Genomic DNA, 5,361 nt, shown 5'->3' with positions numbered 1-5,361 from the left:
CTACCTTCGGATTCACGCAACCATGTGCCATGATGCAGGAAGATCACAGGCTGGTGGCTGTAGAATTGTGTGAATCCAAGGTCAGTGGAAGCACGGCAGGTTTCTGGCAACTCTTTGGATGGTCAACCAGCAGGAAGCTGAAGGGGGAGAAAGAAAGGGAAGGAAGGCCACACTCCCAAGGAGACAGCATCAGGTTGTGACATGATTGACAGATTTGACTCCACCCTTAGCCAGGACAGTCTAGTTGACATAAAATTGGACAGTGTAAGACATGACAAAATGATAATAATTTATAAATTTTCAAGGGTTCATGAGGGAGCGGTTGGCAGGAAGAGATGAAAAAATGAGGAGCTGATTGATACCAAAGGCTTAAGTAAAAAGCATATGTTTTGAGAATGATGATGGCAACAAATGTACAAATGTCCTTGACACAATGCATGGATGTATGGATTGTGATAAGAGGTGTATGAGCCTCCAATAAAATGATTTTTTTTAATGTGGGCAGGGGACCTGAGTAGACCATTCATACATGGTGACACTCAAATGGCTAAAGAGCACCTGGAGAAATGTTCTTGTTCACCAGTCACCTGGGAAATGCTAATCAGAACAACGATGAGCCTCCATCTAACACCCACAACCGTACCTCAATTAAAACAAACAAACAAAGACCAACTGATGCTGGAGAGGGTGTGGAGAAACTGTAACTCTCCTACACTGCTGGTGGGCTTGTAAATACATACAACCACTGTGGAAAGGGATATGGCGATTCCTAATCCAGTTGACAATAGAAATACCATGCAACAAAGCAATACCATTGCTGCACATATAGCCCAAGGGAATGAGACAGATGACAAACAGACATATGACCTCTCATGTTCATTGCAGCACAGTTCACAATATCAAGAAGTTTGAAACCGCCCAAATCTCCATCAGTATTGAATTTAAAAAAAACTTTAGAATACTATGCATCCCTAAAAACTGTGATGAACCTATGAAATGCCTCATGACATGGAGGGATCTGAAAACCATTATGCTGAGTGAAGTTAGCCAATTATCAAAGGACAAATACTACATGAGTCCACTGCTAGAGGGATGAGCACCAGGTTGGGAACAGGCTCAAGGCTTTCAGGCCATTCAGTGTGCTGGCCAGGGCAGTCAGGCAGCTCAGTAGAAAGCCTTCTTCTTTATGTGCTTATCTTGAAGGACACTTTGGCGGAGGGGTCTCCACATCAGCTGGGATCAGATTTTCAAGAGGGGGAGGGGAGGATGACGACTGAGTGGCTGCCATGCAAAGGTATGATGAGGTTCCCTGGACTGGCAGTCATCCCTATCAGAGTGATGAGGTATCCTGATGGGAAAGTCAAGTCAGGGGGGTGGGTAAGGGAGCATACACTACTGGGAGAAGACACGTGCATGTCTGTTGGCAGAAAAAGGGAGGACAAGCTTCCTAGCGGGAGGAAAAATGATTTACAATACTTTTAAGGATTAAGAGGGGAGAGAATGCCTGGTAATATGCTCCCAATAAACCATATTGGTCTGAGTTACTGTACATCTGTGGGGACCTAGGCCATGTGCCAGAGAACACTGGGACATTAGATCCTGACTTTTGAAGGCACACAACACCAAAGGCCATACCAGAGGGATGTGTGGACCCCTCCCCCACACACACACATCAAGTGAACTAGACCCTACCTCAAACACACACTTCTAACCTGAGGACTGAAGACTGAAACTACGTGGTGCGTGAAGAAACAAAGGACCAAGATTATTGAACTGTCAGTAGGCAGTGAACATTTACTTACTATTTCAATGCCCTACTTGCTGTACTAAGATATGTAATCTTCTGGCAGACCTGTGTCTGACAACATCAGTGAATATTATTGTAAGTTTTTCATGACCACCAACTCCCACTATTGGTGCGCAGGATCCAGTCACATAAGGATTTATTATGTACAAGTGAATAATCCAGGTATTGCAATATGTAGTTAGTTTACACTTGTCGAATCTTCTCCCAATAGTGCTTTAAAATTACTACCATAGCCTGATAAATGGCACTATAAACAGAAGGTCTTTATTTCCAGGTAGATGATTGGTAAGATTCTCTACCATAAATTAACAGGGATTTCTCTAAGGTGAACTACAGGCAGATAAAAAACAGAGATTCGGGAATGGATTTTGGGATTGCACTTAATCCTAGCTCCAATCTAAGAACTACTAGTTCTTACAAATGGCACTGCTCGATATGTGCCCTCACGAAGAAAACAGATGATATATGTGCTATAGCAAAGCGTGGTGAAGAAATTAGATGGTGCTCAGCTATCAAATAGTGTCTGAGAATTTAAAGGCTGTTGCCAAACAAGTAGCCATCATAAATTATAGCATTCAAATCTGAAGGGTGAATAGTATCAGAGATTAAATTGTGAAATTCTGGCAGAGTGGAAACCCAAAATCAAGATCAACACAAGGAGTAATTCTCAGGTGATTTCCTTCTAACCATAGTTTAGAAATGGGAATAACTTGGTTACTAGAGTAATGGACAAGTGACTCGAGTAGATTAAAATAAATCCAACTTGAACAGTTAAAACTTTGCCATGTTAAAACTTTGCCCTTCTGATACACTTTGGGCTTGATCTGTTTTTTAACTTTTTCATATTGGGGTTTATCTAAGTTGTCTTGCCACTGTTGGTAGCCTTCTTGACTCCTTGTTATGTGGTTTTCTGTTTTTCGATATATGAAATCCAGGATAGATTAATCTATAGAGACAACAATTAGAATAATGGTTCCAGGGGGTATGGTTGGGGGAGGTGGGGGCGGGGGCAAAATGGAGCTGATATCAAGGAGTTCAAGAAAGAAGATGCTTTGAAATGGATTTTTGGGAGCAATTGTATAACATTGCTTGATGTGAGTGAACTATGGACTGATATGGTGTCTGGATTGTCTCCTAATAAAATGGTTTGGAAAATAAATAAAGGCCTCTATCTCACTAAAAAATAAGATTTACAAGTTTGGGAACTCTATACTGGGCTTGAATTGACTCTATGACAGTGGGTGGCGTGGGTGAGTCTTATGGTAGCTCTATGCTCAATCCACAAACTGTTTTCCATGGTGGCTGTACTATTTAACATTCCCATCAACGGATGATGGTTCGTTTATCTATAACCTCACTTGCCAACAAGTTTTACTTTTTAAAATCACAGCCATTTTTAAAGGGAGGGAGGTGGTATCTCATTGTGCTTTTGATTTGTATCTCCCTAATGGGAACCCTGGTTGAGCTGCGATCCACAAGGTTGGTAGTTTGAAACCAGCAGCAGCATCTAAGGAGACTGACTGGGCTTTCTATTCCCATAAACAATTACAGTCTCGGAAACCCCTTATGGTAGAATGGGAGTCTCAGGGGCCCTGGTGGTTTAGTGGGTTGTAAGTTTGACTGTTTGCCATAAGGTCAGCAGTTTGGAACCACCAGCCACTCTGCAGGAGAAAGATGCTTTCCATTCCAATGGCAAAATATGCAAAAATGTGCTTGACACAATGTATGTATGTATGTATGTATGTATGAATTGTGATAAGAGCTGTAAGAGACTCCAATAAAATGATTTTTTTTAAAAAGTTAGTCTGAGAAACCCGCAGATGTGGTTCTACTGTTCTAAAGGGTCACTTTGAGTTGGAATTAACTTGATGGCAGTGGAGTAATGAGTAACAAGAGCCCTGGTGGTCTAGTGCAGTACAAATTGGGCTAACAGCAGGTCAGCAGTTAGAATCCATCAGCTCCCTGGTAGCAGAAAGAGGTCGCTTTTGTTTTAATTAAAAGATTATTTTATTGGGGGCTCTTACAACTCTTATTACAAACCATACATCAATAGTATCAGGCATATTTGTACATATGTTGCCATTATTTTTTTTTTTGCAGATATCTTTCTATTGAGCCTCTGGTATCAGCTCCTCTTTTTTCCCTCGCTCTGCCCCCCCAGCCTCGTGACCCGTTGATAGATTATAAATTATTATTTTCATATCTCACACCAACCGTGTTTCCCATCCCCCATGGTTTCTGTTGTTCTTCTGCCTGGAGGGGTTTATGTGGTTATGTGTCAATCATTGCCATCGGTTCCACCTTCCACCCTTCTGCTCCCCACCTTTCCCCACCCTTCTGGTATCACTATTCCCATTCCTGTTCTGGATTCCATGTGTCATGAGTTATTATCTCATTTTTTCTTTAATCATTTGATTGGGGGCTCATACAACTCTTATCACAATCCATACATCCATCCATTGTGTCAAGCACATTTGTACATTTGTTGTCATCATCAGTCTCAAAATATTTCCTTTTTACTTGAGACTTGGCATCAGCTCCTCATTTTTCCCCATCCCTCCCCGCCGCCTTCTTCACGAATGCTTGACAATTTATAAATTATTATTATTTTGTAATATCTTACACTGTCCAGCATCTCCCTTCACCCACTTTTCTGTTGTCCATCCCCCAGGGAAGGGGTCATATGTAGATCCTTGTAATAGGTTCCCCCTTTCTACCCCACCTTCTCTCCACTCTCCCAGTATTGCCATTCTCACCACTGGTCCTGAGGTATTCATTTAACTTGGATTCCCTGTTTCCAGTTCCTATCTATACCAGTGTACATCCTCTGATCTAGCCAGACTTGTAAGGTAGAATTGTGATTATGATAGTGGGGGGAGAAAGCATTAAAGAACTTGAGGAAAGTTGTATGTTTCATCCATTGGTGCTATACTGCCCCAGACTGGCTCATCTCCTCCCCGTGACCCTTCTGTAAGGGGATGTCCAGTTGCCTACAGATGGGCTTTGGCTCCCCACTCCGCAATCCCCTTCATTCATAATGATATGATTTTTTGTTGTTTGATGCCTGATACCTGATCCTATCGACACCTCATGATCGCACAGGCTGGTGTGCTTCTCCCATGTGGGCTTTGTTGATCCTCAGCTAGATAGCTGCTTGTTTATCTTCAAACCTTTAAGACCCTAGATGTTATATCTTTTGATCGCCGGGCACCATCAGCTTTCTTCACCATATTTGCTTATGCACCCACTTTGTCCTCAATGATAGTGTCTGGAAGGTGAGCATCATGGAAAGCCAGTTCAATAAAACAAAGTGTCCTTGCATTGACGGAGTACATGAGTGGAGGCCCAATGTCCATCTGCTACCTTAATACTAAACCTATAAAGATATGCACATAGATCTATTTCCCTATCATTTATAAATATATTTACATATGTACATGCCTGTGTTTAGACCTCTATACATGCCCTTTGCCTCCTAGTTCTTTCCTCTATTTCCTTTTACTTTCCTTTGTCCCACTATCATGCTCAGCCTTCATTTGGGTTTCAGTAATTCC

The sequence above is a fragment of the Echinops telfairi genome, unplaced genomic scaffold (genome assembly GCF_000313985.2).
Source record: "Echinops telfairi isolate 266 unplaced genomic scaffold, ASM31398v2 ScPeMD7_53;HRSCAF=182, whole genome shotgun sequence".
NCBI lineage: Eukaryota > Metazoa > Chordata > Mammalia > Afrosoricida > Tenrecidae > Echinops > Echinops telfairi.
The sequence above is the reverse complement of the archived record's forward strand: the minus strand, read 5'-3'. Positions refer to the sequence as shown.